Here is a 13,110-nt window from a genome sequence, read left to right on the forward strand (position 1 = left end):
TTACTGATGTAATGGGTGGCTTTTGTAATCAATAGCTACTGTTGCTTGCCTTTTAATAATAATTATTATTATTTTGGTTTAAATAGAGAATTACTCATTCTGACAAAGAAATAATGGAGTTTTACTCCAATTTCAACACTTCTGTATACACTAATTATTTGATTAAAATCCCAATTCAACATAAAACACTGAAAATAAATGTTTGACTACATGTGTGTTCAGTTAGGCTACATGTATATAGTGAGTACAATTCCTCTTGTTCTAATTTAGAATGGTTCCAAAAATAGACAATTTTGTGGAGGATGTTGTCCCTCTCTACAGTCTCTCAGAATTTAGAGGTCATTTCAGGCTTTCCAAAGAACAAGTGGAGGTAGTGAGACATGGAATAGGAGGTTGGAGGAGCTTTGCAGCACAAGCTGGGCCACTGAGGAGAGCTGGTTGGAGAGAAGATTGTAGATGTGGTCAGTGTCACTCAAGAAATATTTCCAGTATATTCTTGGTCATTAAGTAAATGTGTACCTTTTGTTTCAACAGCTGATACTTGCTCCATGACAGAAGAAAGGAACATTTGATCTGGGGAATAAATGATAAATAAAACACTTGCACAAATCATTGGTGCCTTGTAATTATTTCACAGTTATGCGGTTTCCTTACCATTCTTCATCCTTTCAGCAATGTCATTGGAAACTGTTAGCATGACAACATTACCTTTGCTGTCTAACACATTAATGGTTACGTTGTCCATTTTGTTGTGTGTTACATAGGGTAGTGCAGGTTCTTTATATATCCTAAGGAACCATGGGACCATAGCCAACACCAGTTCCATTCATTATTACTAATAGTTAGCAACAAATGCAATTACCCTTTTAAGTCAACTTTCAGTTTTGGCTCAACATTAATTAGCAGTGATTTCCATTGTTTTCATGATTTAGTGATTAAGTAACTTGATGTATTAACCATGGACCATGGTATTAACACACTTTTGAGATGTGTGTGTGTGTGTGTGTGTGTGTGTGTATAAGTGGTGTTTGGAAGGGGGTCTTCCAAAACAAGATAACATATTGGATATATACTTTAGCAGTTTGACATGGGTGTTTCTGCTAATACAAAATCATAAAAGTAACCTATAAAAAAAAAAGGTTTCAGCAACAGGATTTACAGTACCCTCCAGATGAGCTCTTTTTAACATTTGAGACAAAACACCATTCATTTTCATATACAGAAAAGCACAATTCTGTTGGATTTATATTGTGATTTAGACCAACTCTTTGAAAATGAACAGAATGTTGTACTGTTGTTAAGTTGAAGATATAGCAAGTTGTTAGCAGTTTGTTAACCACATGCAGGTGAAGTATGACCACAGCAAAATAAACTAGAGAATATGAAGAAACCATATGAACAAATGGAAGAACAATGTATTATGCACGTGTACTGTATATTATGTGTACAGGAGCATACATTTATGACCACATTAGATTGTATGTTTTTAAGATTAACATTTGAGTTATTAAAAATGCTCATTTGAATAGGTTATGCAGCTGAATACTGTAAAAGGTCTGTATGAAAAAGAAAGTCATGCAAAATAAACATACACAAACCCTTTATTAACAATAAAGTAAATACAGTAAAACAATATCTAATAAATATGATTTTTAAGATAAAGACGACATAAAAGGTATTGAACTGTTTTAAAAGTCGCAATAAACTTGAAACGCACGTCATCGGTGTTGTCGGTGAATCCGGCCAATCGTGGATCAGTTGTGTCGTCATCAGAACCTGTGCAGCTGCTCTTGAGAAGCTGCGCTGGCTGAGTCCTCCGGCTACTCTCGAATCGCTCTCGCGGTACTTTGATGGCATACGTCACAGTCACATGGCGTCGGCGCTGCATCAAGTCGGACAAAATTTCTAACCGGCATGCACTGCTTCAAGTCAGCCGCCGATCGGTCTGCGCAGAGTAGCATGAAGTCGTACACACCTTGAAACTGATATCTACCGCCCTCGTTTGCGAATTTACAAATCCTACTACGAAGAAGGCTTGGCTTATGAATATTAACTTTCCCTTTCCTTGACGTCTTAACTGATTGGCTGAAACGCAATGTGGGCATCGGTCGGCTGACGAATTAGCGAATCCAAATGTGGCGAAGGCTCGACTAATTAATATTAACTACGATACGTGACAGGACGCTCGAGGAAGGTTACAAGGGAACGTCAGCATTACCTAATTAATATTCACCAATCTAACCTTGCCCGTAGTAGGAGATGTAATTCCGTTCTCCAGCCGTCAGTTGTAGTAGTCAGAGCGCCGGACAACACACTGCCGTACAGGAGTTTCACATTTGCTTGAAAGTGTGTAAGTACTCCGAACGTATGCTAATGAGATACATATCTGAATGTTAACCTTAGAATGTGTGTTTGGATCTGTAGTTAGTTTTTCATTAGCTTACTTTATGCAAAACATGTCGCTTGGGTTTCAGACAGGCAGCAGGTTAAATATTATTTACCCATCGATCCCTGCAAAAATATTAAAACGCTTTCAACACGATAGATTAATCGTGTCTGAAGATGTGGGATTGATGCGTCACGTCTGTTTCATTACCTATAATCGTAGTGCACTACCCTATCTAGGCTGCGTTTTTGCACATTACAGGCATGGTGCACAAAATGCTGATAAGGTACCCTCAAAAAAATAAATAAAAATAAATAAATAAATATAAATTATATATATCATGATATTTACCATGGCACTGAATGATCACCATATTCATAGAAATTTATGAAACTTTTTAAATTAAATCTGTGTTGTCATTTATTGTAACACCATCACTGCTAGCATCCTTGTTCCGCTGTTTTCTTACACAACAGTACAATTGAATCATTTTGAATTACCATTGTACATATCCAAAACAGCAGTTTTGTCTTCTGTCCACATAGATATTGACGGGGTTTGACTTGGGAACTGGTTTGTGTATGTATGTGTTGTGTACGCCCCACTGCACACTTTGTGTTTCACAAGCTCGATTGAACACGTTCAGGTGGTTCCATGTTTCAGTTTTACCGTTGTTGTGTATTCAGAGGTCAAGGTCTTATCCTTTTATTATAACACTCTTATTCATCAGGAAACATGTTACATCAAATTAGATTGTAGACCGTAACAAGTCACTTTTAAATGTTTGATTGCTGTCGAGGAGGATGATATCAAATCAATTCGGCAATTCATCTGTGTTTGCATTATAGAAGTATAAAGTATAGGCTTGGAACTATAATATGTAACATGGACTATAATAGTTTTTATTACTTTTCAGTAGATGGAAGTTTATCATATGGTTTGGAAGATACAGAATAAATGGCTTCTTCTCATTGTTCTCATTGTACATTATGCCCAGGGTTGTTTACTAGAATAAGATGCGTCAGACCTGTTAAGCAAGTATGTCAAGTGTATCAAATGTAAATCCAAGTTCCTACAAATGAACTGGATGGGTTTAAAGGAATAGTTCACCCAAAAATCTCAATTTGCGTGTCACTTTCTGTCTTAAATGGAACACAAAAGGGAGATGCTTAGCAGAATGTCAAAGCTGCTCTTTTTCATAATCTGAAAGGGTAAGAGGACTCAGGGTTTCAAGCTCCAAAAATCTAAATAAAAGTAGTCCTTGTTGGGTCTACTCAGGTCTGCGTTAATATTGCATATTTTCTTCCACTGAAGTGCTCCTTCAATGGTAAGGCATTGATTTTGAGTTGGTACACAGTTGTAAATTTACTGGTAAGGTAACGGCTAGGTTAAATGTCTTGCATTCCAGTGAGGGGTGGCGGGAGTATTTAAGTAGAGGAGACAGTGGCAGACATGGAGAAAGATACACAGATCTGTTTGTTTGTGTGTGTGTGTGTGTGTGTGTGTGTGTGTGTGTGTTCGGCGTGTCTGAGGGGAAGCAGCACGTGAAATTGTTTTATGTTGTGTTTAAGAAATAAATGTCTGTGTTTGTCAAGCCGGTTCCAGCTTCCTCCTTTCCCATCCTTGAATCGTTACATACCCTTAAAGATTTACACTCCGTGTCACAGTTGTGAGCTCAAGACTGCTCGGCAAGTAAACTTACCTGTCACAGATCTACCGGACACTCCCAGCACTAATACTTTACAATCCCTCTCCCCTGAGTACTGATCATCTGCACCTGTCCCTCGTATCTGCAGCAATCATCTCCACATCATAAAAGCCCGATCCTCCTTTCACTCTTCGTCTGGTCTCGACTATGAATACAGACTCACTTACCCGCTGCCAGTGGTTACTTCCTGAAGACATTCCCTTGCTCTCTTTTCCTGGTTCCAGCTCCATCGCTCCTTCGATGACATTCCAAGATCTTCTCTCCATCGCTCCTCTGACGATATCTCAAGTCCTTCTCTCCATCGCTCCTTTGACGACGTCCCAAGTTCTTCATTGCCTAAGTTTACTTCTTAATAAACATTACCTCCGGGTTCAACGCTACCTACGAGTCTGGGTGTTTGTTACAGTACCTGATCTGTGCTCACGCAACTCTGTCCATTAATCCAGGTTGCACATAACGCTGTTTCGTTGCACTTTTAATGCATTTTCTAGTTAATATTGCTTTATAGAAAACAGCAGCTTATAAGAGGAGAACAAGAGAGAGTTGGCCAATACTGAAGTTGAACCAGTGCGACCTATAATCAAATTTAGCCACACCGATGGGATTAAAGGATGTAAAATGCAACCATTTGGTCACAGTATGGAGCCCTGTGTCGGGTCAGATAGTCTCGTGTACGGGTAGGGTTTCATTTTAAGGCCCAAGCAGACCTTTACTCTATAGACTTGTGCAATAAGTCATATGTTAGCTTGGCATGAGGAACATTCCAAAATGTACAGTTATTCACAGTTATCCCCTTTGCCATATAAGTTGTCTGGTTATTAAGAGTACTCATTGTAAGATTGTGCATGTTAACATGCTCACTGACATCAGACATAATGTTACAGGCTGGATTTGCCATCATTGTCTCGAAATACCACTGGTTTTCACATGTCATGTTAACAGATCATAATGTGATAAATTTGAAAACATGTAGGCCTGTTGTGATTATTAAATAATCGTCTGATTGTGGTTATTTAATCTAACCACCGTTATTGGAGATAACCTCGATTGTTATGCACTTAAAATTACAATCACATTTTAATGCCCAAAGAATGGAATTTTAAGCAAATGTATATAGGCTAAATGTAATCAACAGCATGATCACATGAGCCCCACCTCGGATGTCAACCAGGGGTGCGTTTCCTGTACAATGATGTAACACACTGCTTACACCATAGTATGATGTATCGTTGTAGAAATGAACTAGCTAGTCACGACTGTTTCCCGAAACCATCGTAACTATGTCGCACATCCATTGTTCAAACCACATTGGTTGAGCTGTCGTAAATGATGTTATTCAGGATTAATAACTTTAGCAAATTCATAATAGCTCATTTACACATACACTAGAAGCTGTTTAATGTGAGAAAGCTGTAGAAGACACGAAAGTGGCTTGCAGTTTGTTATGCAACAGAAACATTGCACTGCAATAGTGGGGTTTTCCTCTCCCCGACGTGCATTAGCACATGCGTATGCAAATAAACAAATAAACTCCACTTATGCATTAACAAACACATAAAAGCCGTGTTCTCCAACAAACTGTGTTATAAAGTGCTTTCTCAGCAGAAGCTCGTGCCAAACTCCCTTATATAAGAATATAAACAAACACAAGTATTCTTTGAAAGTGAACAAAAAGTGCTCCGGCTTCACAGTCGTGCATTGGCAAAGGTCATTGTGGGTTTATACATGCTGTGTTAGTGACACAGAAGAGGAGACGCATGCTTGACATATATCTGTGGAATGATAAAATGGTGAAATAGAATCTCAAATGTTTTGCTTCATGCGAAAGAAGAGCTTGTGGCTTTAATCAAACAGCATTCAAATAATGTGTGAAAGTGAAGAAATTATGACAGAAATATTTTACTATTGCATAATATAATAAAAAAATGTATAGAAAAAATGTAATTTGATGTTTTATAAAAAAACAATTCACACAAACTTTTGTCTTAAGATGTTTTTTTTTTTATTCTTCAGCTTTAGTGTTTCAATAGGACATATATATTTTAGACTCCCAAACAATCGGTTTGCAAATAGAATAGAATAGAAGAACAGGGAGCCCTGCAACAGATGGCACAATTACACATCACAATCACATACATTTGTTTGATAATTAATCATCAGCCAAATTTCATAATCATGACAGCCCTAATTTGAGTGTTTTAAAACAAATATTTAAATCATTACCCTTACAAATGAATAGGGCTGCAACTAACGACTATTTTGATGATTGATTAATCTATGGATTATTAGAACAATTATTAGACTATTCAGTGATTATTGCAGCAATTAATCATTCACTCCTAACCGATTATTCTGATTGTGCCCGACTTGAAAGGTTGTATTAAATGTGCTTACTAACAATAAAGAGGACAAAATCATCTTTTAAAAATACCTCTAAATGACCTCTATATTCAGTAAAGAAAATCACTGTAAATATCCTATTGTTATCAAGTGTTTTTGTCTTGTTTTCCAATAAAAAAATTCAAAAAATCCTTAAAACAAGATACATTTACTTGAGAAGCAGCATATCAGATATTTAGACTTCTTTTAAGAGAATATATCTTAAATATAAGTGTATTTTTATCATATACTTCTGCGAGTGCAGTAAAGACAAAATATACTTGTATTCAAGATCTATTCTCTAAAAGCAAGTCTGAATATCTGATATGCTGCTTCTCAAGTGAATGCAAATTTTTAAAACATTGTTAGATATTTTAAAATCTTTCTATTTTTAATATTATATTCAACATTCTCAGATAACATTTTTTTTCTTCTCAGTATAGCTGCTAAAGTAAATGTACATTGTTTTAAAGAAGATATTTATATTGGAGAGCAGCCGAGGACGACCCCGGCTCCGCCTCCCCTGCCAAAGCATCGCACACGCACACCTCTTTATGCAGGACCCATCCACGCAAATACCCTCTAAAATATCTCTAAAATTTGGCCAATCAGTACCCAAGATTAGCGGATGAGTGAGGCGGGAACTAACCGCTGCCTCCATACTATGGTTTCTTCCCCTGAATTTAATCGCCAAAGTCACCATGGGATACTTGTGAACATCCCCGTGCGCACACCTCACCCTCACCAACTTAGCTAAACCCAAAGCCCGGGTTCAACCAAGCGTAGGTGGATGGTGGTCTGATTGCAGCCAGTATCCAGCAAAGCTTGGTAAATACCCTCCCTGATCCTTACCGGAATCCGGTATGCTCCAGCCCGATCGGGGGCAGCCTGCGGGACGTCGGAGACCTGCACCACCGTCCCCACCTCCATCAGGGGACACTGATCTCGGAAGTGGTCTGGGTCCCCGCACCTCCAACAGGCCGGCCCAGGCGTTACGCCCGCACTTGTGCTGGTGGGCACCCCCACCTGAGGAGAGCGGCTGAAGGACGGGGAAGGAACATTCTCCCAAGGCCGGGAAGCTGGTCGCACATTCACTCCATGCCTGCGCGGGGCAGGAACGGGCCTTGGGGAGAGAACAGAGCGAGAGAACACAGGGGATGGGGAGGAGGGGGGTGCAGACACAGGGGAAGGAGAGAGCGAGAGAGAAGAAGAGGGCTCGTTTGCCCTCGGGATCGCCGCCAAATGGTCCTCTGCCAGACGAACAGCCTCCTCCAGCGACGCCAGGCGGTGGCACTGGACCTACTCCGCCGTCTTCCGGGGCAGCCGTTGGACGAATTGCTCCAGTACCACCTGATCGATCACTCCCTCGATGTCGCGGTCCCCCGCGGTAGATGGCGGCACGGTAGCAAGCAGCGGCCACTCCGGATCCACAATGGTGCTATTTTTGTTAAAAAAGCCCGACTTTTGCAACACATGGACATCGTATAAACCGGTGTTCGTGTCTACCATCGCCAGACACTACTGAAATATAAGACTCATGCAAAAACCAAGCTGCATGATGACCTGCAGGAGGCGCTACGCGTACTCGGCTTGCTGCGGAGACCAGGCCTCCAGTCCTCGGCGTCGCCTGATGTCGGTGGCCGGGGGAGAGGACGTCGTAGCGGTGTCGCGAAAGCGAAGCCGGAAAGAGGGCGGGGGTCCATGCTAGGCTGAAAACAAACCCTAGTCGGCCGGCTCTCCCGTCTATCCTGCTCTCAAATGTTTGCTCCCTTGACAATAAACTGGACTATATCCGACTCCAGCAGGCTACGCAGCGTGAGTTTAGAGACTGCTGCGTCTTTGTTTTCACGGAGACGTGGCTCAGCGACAGAGTTCCGGATGCCGCCATTCAGCTAGACGGGCTCGCCTCGTTTCGTGGCAACAGAAATACAGCTCTCTGCGGTAAGACTCGCGGTGGTGGCTTGTTTGTTTACATCAACACGGAATGGTGCAAGAACTCTATGCTAGTCTCTAGTTACTGTTCATCGCTGTTGGAGCTTGTGACTGTTAGATGCAGACCTTTTTATCTACCACGGGAATTCACCACTGTTTGCATAACCAGAGTTTACATTCCCCCCAGTGCTAACGCTAAGGAAGCGCTCTGTGAACTGTATGGGGCTATGAGGGAACTGCAGAACGCTCACCCCGACGGACTGTTTATTGTCGCCGGAGATTTCAACCATGCGAATCTCAAGACAGTGCTCCCTAAATTCCATCAGTATGTGGACTTTGCAACGAGAGGGCTGAACAGCTCGATCTTGTTTACACAAACATCCCAGGCGCTGCACGGCGGAGCCCCGCCCCCACCTTGGCTACTCAGACCACATCTCTGTTATGTTAATTCCAGCATACAGACCGCTCGTCAGACGCACAAAACCGCTTCAGAAGCAGGTGAAAACTTGGCCAGCAGGAGCCATCTCTGCTCTTCAGGACTGTTTTGAGTGTACTGACTGGCACATGTTCAGGGAGGCTGCAACATATGGTGATTCTGCCAACTTGGAGGAATACACAGCATCAGTGACCAGCTACATCAGCAAGTGCATTGATGATGTCACTTTCTCCAAGACCATCACCACACGCTCCAACCAGAAGCCGTGGATGACTGCGAAGGTGCGCGTGCTGCTGAGGTCCTGAGACTCCGCCTTCAGAGCAGGCGATAAGGCAGCCATAAGAACAGCTAGGGCCAAACTGTCACGGGCAATCAGAGAGGCAAAGCGTGCACACGGCCAGAAAATCCACAGTCATTTCCAGGACAGCGGTGACACGCGGCGCATGTGGCTGGGCATCCAGGCCATCACTAACTACAGGACAAAATTAGTTGCCTGTGACAAAGATGCCTCCCTTCCAGATGCGCTGAACGACTTCTACGCTCAGTTTGAAGTGCAGAACGACGTGATGGTGAGGAAGACCACCCCTCCTCCCAACGACTAGGTGCTCTGTCTTACCATGGCAGATGTGAGGAAAACTCTACGTAGAGTCAACCCACGGAAGGCTGCTGGACCAGACAACATTCCTGGCAGAGTGCTCAGAGGATGTGCAGACCAGCTAGCAGATGTTCTTACTGAAATCTTCAACATCTCTCTGAGCAGCGCTGTCGTTCCAACGTGCTTCAAGGCCACCACCATCATCCCCATGCCAAAGAAGTCTTCAGTGTCCTGCCTCAACGACTACCGTCCCGTCGCACTTACACCCATCATCATGAAGTGCTTCGAGGCGCTCGTCATGAGGCACATAAAGAGCCAGCTGCCCCCCTCACTAGACCCACTGCAGTTTGCGTGTCGTTCAAACCGTTCAACGGACGATGCCATCGCCACAACCCTCCATCTGGCCCTCACCCACCTAGACAATAAGGACTCATACGTTCGAATGCTGTTCATAGATTTCAGCTCAGCATTCAACACAATCATTCCCCAGCACCTGATTGGAAAGCTGAACCTGCTGGGCCTGGACACCTCCCTCTGCAACTGGATCCTGGACTTCCTGACTGGGAGACCTCAGTCAGTCCGGATCGGGAACAGCATCTCCACCACCACCACACTGAGCACTGGGGCCCCCCAGGGCTGTGTGCTCAGTCCACTGCTGTTCACTCTGCTGACTCACAACTGTGCAGCAATGCACAGCTCGAACCACATCGTCAAGTTCGCCGATGACACGACCGTGGTGGGTCTCATCAGCAAGAACGACGAGTCAGCATACAGAGAGGAGGTGCAGCGGCTGACTGACTGGTGTAGAGCCAACAATCTGTCTCTGAATGTGGACAAAACAAAAGAGATGGTTGTTGACTTTAGGAGAGCACAAGGTGAACACACTCCGCTGAACATCGACGGCTCCTCTGTGGAGATTGTCAAGAGCACCAAATTCCTTGGTGTTCACCTGGCGGAGAACCTCACCTGGTCCCTCAACACCAGCTCTATCACCAAGAAAGCCCAGCAGCGTCTCTACTTTCTTCGAAGGCTGAGGAAAGCACATCTCCCACCCACCATCCTCACTACATTCTATAGAGGGACTATTGAGAGCATCCTGAGCAGCTGCATCACTGCCTGGTTTGGGACTTGCACCGTTTTGGACAGCAAAGCCCTGCAGAGTATAGTGAGGACAGCTGAGAAGATCATTGGGGTCTCTCTTCCCTCCATCAAAGACATTTACAAAAAACACTGTATCCGCAAAGCAACCAGCATTGTGGACGACCCCACACACCCCTCACACAAACTCTTTACCCTCCTGCCGTCTGGCAAGAGGTACCGAAGCATTCGGGCCCTCACGGCCAGACTGTGTAACAGCTTCTTCCCCCAAGCCATCAGACTCCTCAATACTCAGAGACTGGTTTGACACACACACACACGTGTCCTGAGTTGCACTTTAATTACTGTCACTTTATAACTGTCTGCTACCCCAATAACTGCTATGTGCATAGAACACTATCTCATAGTATGTTATGTTTACGTTTTGTTTTTATTTATTTTTTTTTAGAAACTGTCATCTTTTTGCACTACTGTGTACTGGTCGGCGCTGCACTTTGTCTATTGTCCTGTTCATTGTCAGAAATTTGTTGTACTGTCCCGTACTTTTTGCACATGTTTGCACGTGCACTTTATATAGGTATTTTATATAGGTATTTTATTTCGTTGTGTAGTCTCATGTGGTCCTGTGTTGGTCCTTTGTTGTTTTTATGTAGCACCATGGTCCTGGAGGAACGTTGTCTTGTTTTGCTATGTACTCTACTAACTGTATATGGTTGAAACGACAATAAAAACCACTTGACTTGACTTGACTTGACTTGAGCAGCCACCTCGGACAGGCGTCCCGGAGTCGTTGAGCAAACTTAAACGGGCGATCGGACTTTTCTAACTTCATGCCCCGGAAGAGCTGGCGATTCTCTTCTGGGCTCTGACTGACCCTTTGCAGAATGGCTCTCTACAGGTCTGTATAGGCCAGGAGGTTCGTCACCGGCAGTTGTTGTGCCGCAAGTTGAGCTTCCCCGGACAGGAGAGGAATTAGGCGGGCTTCCCACTGTTCGAGCCCCAGATTTCTGTTGTGCGCTCAAACAAATCGAGGAAGGCCTCAGGATCATCTGCTGCCCCCATCTTCTGTAACGTGGGCGGGGGCAGCGTGGTCTCCTGGCTGAGGAGGCTCCGGATGGCCTGCCGGTCCTCTGCCTGAGCCCGCATGATTTAAAAAAAACGGCGATCTTGGTCCTGCCGGAGCTCAAGCAGGGATTGCTGGTGGCTTTGGTGTAACGTCGCGAGGGACTGGAGGACCTCCGCCAGCTGGGAGGACTCTATGGGGCGACATTTCTCCATGCTTGGAATTTTTATTTTTTTTTTAATTCCCGGGTTTCGGCACCAGTGTAACAACCCTCACGGGAAGGATGACTGGAAACGAGGCTCCAACTAAAAGTTAAGGCTTTAATTCCCGTCTTTCTCCCAATACTTTACAAAGATACACTACACTACAATACAACACAACACGAGCACACTGGGTTGGCTTGTCGGGTTCTCCCGACTGGAGGCTCTGTGTCTGCTTTTATGCCGCTCTCCTCGTGCTCACTGGAATTAAAGACAGGTGTTAGGCATAATTTAGTATGTTTCCACTGGCGCGCAGTGAGCGACTGTTTCAATTCCTTCCTATGGAAGCCGAGCGTCAAGTTCGCAAGGTGGATTGTAAAATTGACAGCAGCGCGGGGCAAGCGGTTCCCTAGTGTTAGGAGTGGCTTTGTGCGGATTTCTTCCGCGTCAGTGGAAATGCAGCCTCAGACTGTATGAAGCAGCTATTTCCCCCGCTACGCAGGTCACCGAATTCCGGATTCTAGATTGACTCCACCTTGACTGCAAGACATCATGATGACGGTTACGCCCTCTCCTCATCTCTAATGAGCAGCGTGACAAAACAACAGTGCCGGTTACATCATAGCTGATCTTTCTGCGCTGTATTCTTGAATATTTTTCTCTAGCACTGAAACACACTTCACTGATGCCCTGTCCCGGTCCGCATCAGCTTCCTCTTTTCCACACATGTGAGTAAACGTGAGGTGCGTGTTTCCAGAGCGCCTTTAGACTGTAACGTTTTTTCTTTCTAAATGTAGTTTTATTAATCAGCATGTTACAAGCCTTTAACAATAAACAAATAGTTTTCTGTTCTAATTTAGTGAAATTATTCAGATGTCATCATGTCTGACAAGGATGAAAGACAAAACAATGACTAGTTTGTAGCCTAGTCTTTCACTTTAATGAAAGTAGAAAAATGGTCCATTCAGACTTTTACATTTTCGAAAGTTTCTCTCTGGAGATACCCCTGAACCCCCATACAGTATCATTCCTCAGTCAAAGGGCTTTTATGACCCCATACTTGGATATCTGTATGAAAATAATTATTATGTAAAAAAAAATATATATATATATATATATATACTGTCATTATGATTCAAAATAAACAGATCATCTTATAACATTCATATCCAACTGCACTCAAGTGATAAACTCTACAATATTTTATAATGTTTTCATAGAAGATCCCTCAGACACCACTACATCGGCTGTGCCTGGGCCCACAATGCAGTTTTGTAAAGACTATTTAGACTGTTTAGGATTCGGTTTTCTTT

General features: G+C 43.4%; 1 protein-coding gene across 7 annotated transcripts in view; it reads left to right on the forward strand.

The window, feature by feature from the left end:
* Positions 1-2,031: 2,031 nt before the first annotated feature.
* The window catches only part of LOC127633545 (pleckstrin homology domain-containing family A member 1-like), a 105,603-nt gene continuing 94,524 nt past the window's right edge, over positions 2,032-13,110 (forward strand). For 3 of the 7 annotated variants that reach the window (XR_007969222.1, XR_007969221.1, XM_052112723.1), the window contains exon 1: positions 2,084-2,350. The gene's annotated coding sequence lies outside the window, so the exon portion shown is untranslated. Of the gene's footprint in view, positions 2,351-13,110 lie in introns of all 7 variants that reach the window. The other 4 variants (XM_052112724.1, XM_052112727.1, XM_052112726.1 and 1 more) reach the window with 4 other exon arrangements.

This window comes from Xyrauchen texanus, chromosome 40 (assembly GCF_025860055.1).
Source record: "Xyrauchen texanus isolate HMW12.3.18 chromosome 40, RBS_HiC_50CHRs, whole genome shotgun sequence".
Taxonomy (NCBI): domain Eukaryota; kingdom Metazoa; phylum Chordata; class Actinopteri; order Cypriniformes; family Catostomidae; genus Xyrauchen; species Xyrauchen texanus.